The 10,617-nt window shown below is 40.8% G+C and overlaps 1 long non-coding RNA gene across 13 annotated transcripts; it reads right to left on the minus strand.

Annotated features, from left to right (window-relative positions):
* Positions 1–1,011: 1,011 nt before the first annotated feature.
* On the minus strand, positions 1,012–9,448 carry LOC124692636. 13 transcript variants are annotated; one of them, XR_006999607.1, is made up of 13 exons: positions 9,281–9,447; positions 8,748–9,158; positions 7,002–7,134; positions 6,686–6,859; positions 5,950–6,097; positions 5,668–5,725; positions 4,732–5,188; positions 3,839–3,938; positions 3,598–3,696; positions 3,361–3,511; positions 3,033–3,152; positions 2,407–2,567; positions 1,012–1,370 (listed from the first exon to the last, which is right to left on the minus strand). It is a non-coding gene; the product is annotated as an uncharacterized LOC124692636 (long non-coding RNA). The 13 variants fall into 13 exon arrangements; XR_006999608.1 differs by lacking the exon at positions 3,598–3,696 and having other exon boundaries at positions 3,839–5,188; positions 8,748–8,885; positions 9,056–9,158; positions 9,281–9,448; XR_006999609.1 differs by lacking the exon at positions 3,598–3,696 and having other exon boundaries at positions 3,839–5,188; positions 8,748–8,885; positions 9,046–9,158; positions 9,281–9,448.
* Positions 9,449–10,617: the final 1,169 nt, after the last annotated feature.

The following is a 10,617-nucleotide window of genomic DNA, read 5'->3' on the forward strand; positions in this document are numbered from 1 at the left end:
CGAGGACGCTGCGAACGAGAAGATGCGGATGTGCCTGCTAGAGGACGCGGCGGTGCACCGAGCCCTAGCGGCCGCACGACAGACGAAGGAGAGATGCAACGACGGCGCCGGGCCGTCGGGCAGCAAGTAGTCTAGGTTTTTACAACCACTTTGTATAGTTTATATGTAGTAGATTATGCTTTTTAAATATGTTGCAAATCAAAAAATAGGTCACCCCGATGGGAGCACATCCAGACGCAAATGGATGCGCGGTCAATATATGTCCGCGGGGCGACGGAAACGGACGCCCACGACCACTTTTAGATGTCCGATATGTGTCGCCCCCGTTAGAGATGCCATAACCTCAAACCAGACCTAGTGCAGTTAGATTACTAGATGACCCGGTGCGCCCCGGCGCACACGCGAAAGTGACACAATATTGAAACCATGTGTAATACTACATTATAATACTATTTATCTTTGCTGGTGAAAGTAAGTTATTAAAATCATGTATTGGCATATACAATACAGCTCCACGATTATTAACCTTGGCAAACACAATCAGCCATTATGAAATCGATATGAAGCATACACGTAGCTGAAAAAACAAAATAGAATAGAATAATCTCACGGAGCTGATACATTGTACATAACTCAAGCGCGATAGCATGGATCTCTACATAGGCATATAGGAGTAGTTTCTACCACTATATTACATAACATGGGTGATAGGGAACCAACGCACAGCGATTCAGTCTTACAACTAACATTACTTCATTGATCGGTCACATGACCAATTTGGGCTTAACATGCTTGGTGCCCCAAATACAGTAGTGTCATTCGCAACAAAAGAAACTTGATTAGATGACCCGTTGCGCCCCGGCACTAAGGCAGTAGCGAGAGACTATTGTAAGAACCACAAGTATATTATAGTACCTAAGTGGTGGAATTTGTATTACATTCTACATCAATTTAGCGAAGGTATATTACAGAAGGTATAATAGCATTGTACAAACTCAGGAGATGCAAGTATTTGATCCAAACTTGAATTTATTGCATCAAAACTCATACTTACATCACAAGTTAATACCACACACTCTCATTATGTACAAACTCAGGAGGTAGTAGTCAACTTGTAAATTATCTCGTGTAATATGTGAAGAAAACATCACTTCAATTCTATCCCCATCCTTGAGTAACACAAGTTTTCTACTGACTGAAAGCAGCTTCCCATGCATCCATGCCCATTCGTAAATCAGAGTAAGCGGTCATGCTCGCAAAAATGGATACAAACATATAGAGGGAAGCGGAGGTGAAGCGCCATAATAGCATGATTCTAAGTGCTGCAGATACTGCAAAAGTTTTTTTTCATTGCGCATCATCTCATGAAACTGAAAGCAGATGGAACATCAGTCAGTATAACGGAACCTCATACAGTACCTATGTGTTTGCATAGTATATATCCACAATAGTGTCAGCTTGCTCCAAATTCAGAGTTCAACAAAGATGCCATAATTGATATGACTTGGCACGAAAAAGGAAATAGAAATATGAAGTTAGAAATAACTTATCCCTGTTAAGGAGCTTAGATAAGACCATTGAACTGCCAAAGAGGAAAATCAACCTTTCGATGTTAAGTGACAAATTTTTTAGATGAGATGTTAAGTGATGGGATAATGACTATATAAATAGTCATCGATCATTATCTTAATCCAGTAATTGCAAGGCATGATCTCAGGGGAAATAAAAAATGTATGCAACTTTCTCAGCTACTCCATTGTAGATGTGAACTGGAGATACCAAAAGCAAGCAAGCTCCAGGCCTCTTTAAATAGGCTAAATTAAGTGAATGCTTTGGAATTGGACACCTTAAATACATAAAATCATAATATCATCAAGGTACTATCCCAACATATCAATATAAGAACATGGAAGTTAGTTCATGCAAACCTAGCTAGCATGTTATTGGAACAACTCTGCACATGCCAAAAATTCTGCTAGTAGCTAGTAGGTCAGCCACTGAATCTGCATACTTATGAATTCAGTATAGCAGAAAATTACAAACTATATAAACCTAGACTATAATGCCTCAACTGACTATTGAAATTTCGAAGGTCCTAGTTTTATTGAGCTTCTTAATTAAAATAGGATAGACTGAAAGGGATCATCTCAAGCAGCGAAACAAAGGGCACGATCTAGAAAACTGTCTGCGCTAAAGGGCAACCAGTAAGGAAAATGCAACCAAAAAACAAGAAATCACAATTCATAAGCATTTGAATAGTAAGTACAATAAGTGCACCTCACCACTATAAATGGTCCAAAGACCAGCACCTAGGTTTTATTTAATCAGTAACATAGGCCTAGCTAAGACAATGAAAGACTAAAGATGCAAACAACAATACTACTATATAACAAAAGAAGACCATACCTTTGGAGAGCTTAAAACCAGAGCCAACCATACCAAGAAAATTAAAACCAGAGACAACGGGGCTAAAGCATTATATGTCTAGCTTGCTGTTGTGGAGAAACAATCTGGTCATGGTGGCGTGCTTTGAGCCATCATGCAGATATGGAGAAGAGGGCACATCCCTGCCAGCAGAAGAAGGCACTCAGCAGGTGCCGACATCATAAAATTTCTCAAGAGCAGAAAATTATCTGTAACTTACAAGCAATATAATGTCCAGCAAGGAAAAATGATGCTTCCACCACTAAAGTATATTAAAATAATTGTTTTCTAGAAAAATAGGTGCGAAAACACAAACTTTATCTCTTCATAAATACATGAATATCTCATAAGTGATCCTAGGATAGGCAATTCGTCAATATATAGCCTATTCATATTGCAGCAAAATCCATCCTTTGTGTAAAAATGGACAGACTAAACAGGGACTTCCATAATTCAAATTGATGGTTATACCTAACGCAGATGGCTGATATAAGGTAATGTGCCATCCTATTTTTATATATAAAAAGAATCCAACAAAGTATGATGTACGCTGCAATTCCCCACAACGAACAGATTCTTATGGAGAAATTGGGAATATAAAGTGTTACCTGTCATATTTTCAGGCTGAGTACTTCCAAGTCACTTGATGATCTCCATTTGGACCATTCCACTACTATCCAAAATAAATGTGTTGCCTTCTGGAACATTGGGAACACACAAAACTGAAACTGCGGGAACAATGTGACGGTATAAAGAACAAAAAAGTCAATATCGAGTTCCAGCAAAATAAAAAAGAAGAGAAGATCTGAGAAGGTAACAGATTATTCCGTGCCAATCTATTCTCTGCGAGAGGACTTTTATTCAAATTGATGCCAAGATTTCAGTCACGACACAAAAAAGGCAAATCGGCAATGTTTGTGTATCTTTGGGTGTTACCTGCTCTACATGTACTGCCTGAGACACTTAGTTCAGCATGCCATGTTTTGTGATTCTAGTCTATCGAACTGATGGCCATCTCATTCTCTAGAAACAAGATAGCAGGCGCCATGGCAGCGCTCTGGGTGGCCTCTGCTTCTCGCCTCTACACCTGCAATAGTGATTCTGCCAGCATGAGCATTCATGTTGTAACCCTTCGGCTAAAGGTATACTTCGTAGATAACCCAAAAAACATACTTTCAATAGTTACAGGTTCAGGTATAGACTTAAAAGGCTGAAACTGTCCATGCCTACGAACTAATAATAGTATTCCGGTTACAAGCTCAGACTCTGGCGCTGCATTGTTGAAGGGAAGAGAAAGGAGATACTCAACTATATGATAAAATTAAAATGACACCTGAGTATATTAAAATCCACAAAAATAACATGAGAGATGGGTTAAAGCAATTGGGATAATCAGATGCAGATCTGAGACTACCTTCCAAAACTGAGAACAATTCTCTGTTACCTCCATCCTAGCATCCATGTACCCCTGCTTTCCTCATCAGCTAGTGATTTGAGGAGCTCAATGAAAGTCTCTGAAATATTATAATACAGCCATATTGAACAGCTAGCCCAACAAAATCGGCAAGAATTAATAAAAATCTGGAAATAATATATTGGCAATTTGGTGTTGTCTCGAGCATACTGAAGACTTTCATTTAGTTTGCTACTCAATTATCATTGCTGTTTAGTAGAAGTTTAGACACCGAAGAGAAGTAAGCAGTTAATAGCCTGATTGTAAAGCCGATATGTGAAGCTGACAAAGAGCCAAAGTTAGGAACATAGTCTTGGACACTCATGCATTAGGAACCATGCTAGTGGTGCTTCTCCCAGGCATTTTATCGGACATATGGCATGCACTCAAAATGGAACATCAAGCAAGAAAGGATGGTGACAGGAGATGAACACGATATAAAGTCATTCAGTGTCCAAGATGTCCTAATTGCTCGAAATCCCCAATCCGGATAAATCAAGACAACCAAACAAAAAAAACATTAGTGCATTACAGACATAACCACGCAAAAATGCTGCACAACAGCTATTACTAATCAAATAATTTATTTATGGCCATAAATAAAACAATGGTTGTCACTCTGAAATTTAAAAAGAAAGATACCAATACAATAGCTAGAAAGCAATACTAACTGTCACACTATCCTTTCCCTGGCAAAGTACTACATGCAATAAGTGGCTGAGCCCCATGTGCATTAAACATCCTAAAGCAAAAACCGGACATGGAAAGAAACATTACACACTTCACTCTGTTTAAGTACATTATATCTACCACTAAATAGAGGGGGCATCATAATACACAGTAAAATCCATTACCTGCTTCTTCTAACCCCTTACGTCGACATATGTAGATAAAAGCCTCCAATTATTAAATGATTCCTAGTTTAACTGAAAGGCAAGTGCTTTTTCTTTTGAAAAATATCTGATAGGCATTGCTGCAGGTGAGAACAAATATTTTCAGTGAGCTCCGTCAACAAAACCCTGCAGCGAATTATGTAGTACTTTAATATGATAAAATCCAGTTGGAGCAAAGGAAATAAACATCTAGGTACCCATGCAGAAGTTTGAAGCAATATGAGGCAGTAATCTGCACATAGAAGAACTGCACAGAGTATAACATGCTGCAAATGGCCTAACTAATGTATTGTTGCTAATCTGATTCTTCTTATGCCTGCACCCTTTTTTTCAAATGGTGATTATCCTACCGAATTATGTCGGCTTCATCATGAGTTCTTGTCCCATTGTGCTAATGGTGATTATCCACTGTTATACTCTGTGCAATAGAGGACAATCTCATATTAGCAACACAGAGGACACACTCATATTAGAGAATATTCAGGCTCATATTATACATTATAACGATAAAGACTAAATTCCAGAAAAAGCAATATTGGCTAGCAAAAAGAGACACGTTAGACAAAATTCTTCTTATGCCTGCACCCTTTTTTTCAATAGACTACTCTGCTATACTGTATCGATTAGTTGTCATAGAAATATGTGTGCTCATATCATCAGGTTTCCATGAATGTTGTTTGTTTACCATAAACTTCAAAGCCATGTCAGATTGCTAAAAGCTATTTACAGAAAACTGAATTCACCACTCACCTGCAGCTAAGCATAATAAAACCAATCTACAACACAAAATAATCTTCACCGAGATTGAAGCAATTGTTACACACGAATCAGAACCCCGCGGAGTAACAAATAGTTTGAATAAAAAGGCATATACAACAGAAGCGGGAGAAGATTTACCTCAAGCTAGCAGCAAAACAAGTTTAGAAAGGCGTGGTAGATAATGAGAGAGTTCAACCTGCAAGAGGAAAATTTAATCATACAACTTCGTACATAGGCACCCGGTCAGGTTACACATTGTAAACTATAATTGTAAAAATAGCACTCCATGGTTTACCACTTAGGTAAAGTACTACAGTTCCACAACAAAGCAGTTTTAAGCATAAATGAGTAAATGACTAGCTAATGATAATCAGAATGATCAACCTAAAACGCTTAGCAAAAAGAACAAAAATCATTCACCTCGCATTTCCATCCCAGGCCAATTTGATATGCATACAACACAAATATTAGCCGTAGAATACACACTTATTTATTTCCATGCGTATATAGAGGTCCATCAATTCGGTGCCAAGGTAAACAGGGATAAACGAGCTATTGCATGCTTCGCCTGCAAAAAGGATATCAAAGTTTCAGCTGACAAAAGATAATGGCTTACCTAGATTGGGAAGGATGAGCATATCAAATTCAGGCTCATATTATACATTAACTCTGACTCTGAATGCTAGTACTTTAAATGTATATGTAACATACTAATTATTATTATTTAATATCAAATGTAATAACAGTTACATGAACTTAATCTATGTCTGTACTTTGCGCATATGAGCCAAATACATTGTTAATACCATGTAAAATTAGGTTCTTTACGATGCAGACAGGAAAAAGCTTCATATATGAAGGTGGAGTTTTATTGTTTTAACGCTAAATCTAATTGAGAGAAAGTGGCACCTCAAATACACTGTCAGCACTTCAAAATCATCATATATGCAGCAAATAATTTTTGCTAGACAGTAATGCTATTTTTTATTTCGTTTTTAGAAGCATACAGGGAATAAGGAACTATACATAACTTGCTAGGTACAGTTTGGAAGCAGACAACTACATGTACAACTTCATACTTGCTTTGACATCACTACAACCAACAAGAGAAATCAGATATACAGAAAAATAAATGACCAAATGTAGAAGTGCTTACTTCAGGTACCTATCTGCAACGGCATCACCTTTGCTACGAAGAACAGATCCAACTCATCCTACTGGCCACCCTCCAAAAGTCCTCAGCACTCCATTCAACCTTTGCTCTGGACCACACTGCAATATTACTGGTACGAAATCCTCAGGATTGGAACTCTGAAAACCGCACCACACCCTGCAATATTTCCAGTACAAACAGAATCTTAGCCATACAAGTATATACATAATACATGCACTGGAAACCAACTTTTTCACAAACAGAGGATGATTCATGGTAAGCTGATAGAGGATTACTGTCAGTTATCCAAAAAACTGACCTCATAAGAACAAATACGATCCGACTTAACACCTTACAATGGGAATCAAGTTATCGAACAAATGGTTAGCCCATGCAAGTATGACATCACCAGCAACACTAATCACAAGATCAGCATCACATATTGTTCCTTCCTGCAGGCAATTTCTAGAAAACTGAGTAAGGTGACAATCAACAACAGCTTAGTGCTAAAAGCATATTTAGTACATGTTCAGCCTCTACGTACTAAACCTGGAAGTATTTACGTGACAATCCTATCAGTGTTGCCGAAATGATATAACCAGAAACATGTAAAACGTTATAGTAGAAAGGCAAAATCAGTATCACTTCTGCACCTTTTCCACAAAAGAGATTTGGTGCTGCAACGGGCTCTAGAGTAGGCACGACAAATAATAAGGGTGGGTAAAGTCAAACATAAACACAACGCGAGGTAGGCATCAGAAATAGATCCAAAACACGGTAAAACAGCTCCAAGTAAACAAGACAAGAAGTGTAGAAAGGAAATAGCTCCAGAATCATCATCTTTCATAGCTAAACACCTGAATATTAAGAGCACGGAAAGAAACTGAATTCACTGGTGCATCTAAGCATTAATATTAAGAGCAGATCCGTCAATCTTAGATTTTGGAACCATGAAACTAATCCTCTATACTGGATATTCTCAATCTAAAGGTGAGAGCTAATTATTCAAGTCCACCAGATCCAAAGAACTGATGTGATTATTCATAAGTCAAACTGGCATAGATATTGTGTAAAAAGAAGTAACTAACATGAAAGTGGAGAAGAAAGGAATATCTTAAATTTAACACGATGGATGCACTTATGGAAGGCAAGAATAATAAGATATGTCAAGAAAATCAACAACAGTGTGATTTGAATAAAAAGTAGGAAACCACCTTGTAAGTGGATCTTCTGAGGCCAGGCAAGAAACCATACATATACATCAAGAACTAAGACATGTAACACATTAAATCCAGCAGGAGAAGGCAATTAGAGCTAGAAAAAGGAATTTCAATTGTAAAATACAGTAGCAGCAGTCAATTAAGTCACTGGCCCATCTAGACAACCAGCAGGTGAAAAAGAAACAATCGCATCTGACGGTCAGGGTGAAATAGGGGGAAAGAGTTATAGAAGAGATTAAACGTAAACCTCAAAACTCGAGTAACAGAGGCAGGGCATCATTCTCTATCACCAAAATAACAGTTAAATAAGCAAGTTGTGCAGGCCTTCATGGGAGAATGAAAATAAAGCAAAGGAGCGCACGATGCATTTAGGAATATATTCAATAACAGAATTTTCTTAGCCTGTTATTTTCACCTAAAGAAAATTTACCAGCACACAATAACATTTATGCAGCTATCTTAAAACATTGACATGTGAAAACAGCTTAACAGAATTTCAGTTCAAAGACCTCCATCATTATGTTCAAGACTAATTTCAGTAGTGAAACGGTCAACTACACTGCAAGGCTGCCTTTTTCATTAACTCAATCACACATGCACAATAATCTGAATAGTGGTTTTTTCAAGAAATCCTATAGCTCCGGAACTGAACAACATACTCAAAAGCAAGCTTATCGAATCAAAAGTTGTGCAAAATCAAAGAGTGTCGATGAGCGCAGCTATATCATATCTAGCTGAGGAGAAAGCAACAAGGTTGAATGCACCAGCGTGCTGAAATAGGTACCAAAAAATTCAGGCATGCAGGGTGTAAACAAACACAATGCTAAAATGTAAAAAAAAAATACCTGACACAATGCAAGAAGTGAAACACCTCCGAGAGTCTCCTTCAAGCACGGTAAGGGGCTGGTGGCAATCAAAGGAACCCACATAGGCATTCCAAATGCTCCACTGTATGGCTCAAGCTTCAATTGCAGCGCAAAGGCCTTCAACAAAAACACATCAATCATGTTAGAAGAGGTGGAGTAAGCAATATACATCTGTATGACATAACTAACTTCAAGCTTATATTATGTTATCCTTGCTATAGACAAAACTAATTCCCAATAGCAGTCACATCACATCATGGTTGACTGTAACTAATACTTTTGAAGACCTTGCAGGCGTAGAGAAACCAAATCACATGGCCTACATAGATCAATCCTCCCTAGCCTCCTTGAAATTTCATCAAACACCTTGTAGGTGTAAAGAAACCAAATCTGCATAAACAAAAATGAGAAAACATGTGGTGGTAGAACTGCATTGCATACGCACATACGTCACAAGAATGTCTGGGTGAAGACCTGAGAGAGCCTTATGTAAAGGGAGAGATGATGCTTACGAAGCAGGGGAGCCCTGGGTGTGTGAGGATGTAGGCGTAGCCCTGCATGACCTTGTCGGCCGGGAACGGCCACAGCCCCTGCGTCGACCCGGTGTCGTGGTTGTCCACGAACGTGACGGCCTTCTCCGGCAGCCACCCGATCATGCCGGCCACCTTCCCAGCGCCGTCGCTCAGGCGCCACAGCTCGCCCTGCACGCCCGCCTGCAGCACGCCCTTTGTGGCGAGAGAAAAGCGAGGGGAAGATGCACCGACCTGGATCTTGGTCCTCGTCGCCTCCGGTTGTCGCCGCCGCGGATCCGCCCAGCGCCGGCCCGTCTCTGGCCGCGCCCGGCGCCTCCGGTCGCCGCCGCCACCGCCGCCTCTGGTCGTCGCCGCGGCGGATCCGCCCCGCGTCGGCCCGTCCACCGCCGCCTCCGGTCGCCGCAACCATCCGCCCTCTTTCTTGATCTCGCCGGCGCAGCGGAGTGACGGACGGCGCCTCTTCCCTCCTCCCTGCAGCCACGCCTCTAGCTCCTGGTCTCACCTCCATCCCAGCGCCGCCCCTCGCTGCTCCACCACCTCCGGTGCTCGGTAGGTCGAGGGAGAGAGGCGCAACGGCGGCTCGGGGTCTCGGAGGAGGAGGGGCGAGGGGGTGAGGCATGACGGCGGCGGCGGCTTGGGGAGGAGAGGAGGAGGCGCGGGGAGGAGAGAATGAGGCTGGAAGTGGAGGGGATTACGGGGCTCAGGAGTGGATTGGCTCGTTTTAGGTTTTCACCGCGATGCTATCTGAGCGACTTGAAACGAGCAGTGTTGCTGAGTCTGGTTGCTGGTCCCGCACACTCTTGGACCCAGCTGTCACTGACCTATCAAGAGAAGCAGCGAGTGAGAAAAAAGTTGCTGCATCCGACGGTTGCAGTCAAAAGTGGGCATCAGATTTTACTGTATGGTGGAAACGAACGCACCAGATGAATTTGCCCCCTTGAAGTGGCCTGGTTGAGCGGGTCTTCTTAGAACATTTATAGAAGGAATTCGCTTATTTGGACTGTTCGGCCTATGTTGAGAACGTACTGTTTGGTCAGCCTAACTGGGCCGTGGCAAACTGTCAGGCCGATCTGGGGAATACTTTCTTTGGGCTTGTGTTTGACCAATATGACCGCATGCACTATCACTATTTATCTCTTCATCCGACAAAATTTCTAGAAAAAGACCGATCTTTACAAAGGGAGCTAACACTCCCCGTGACAAGTTATTAACTTGTCAATGCCTACAGATTGTAGACTTGGGTTTCGTAAGAAGTAGAGGGGCAAGCAGATCTCGAAGGTTTCAACCGACAAAGGTGTTTCGACTCACTGGTAGAA

This window comes from Lolium rigidum, chromosome 2 (assembly GCF_022539505.1).
Source record: "Lolium rigidum isolate FL_2022 chromosome 2, APGP_CSIRO_Lrig_0.1, whole genome shotgun sequence".
Lineage (NCBI taxonomy): Eukaryota > Viridiplantae > Streptophyta > Magnoliopsida > Poales > Poaceae > Lolium > Lolium rigidum.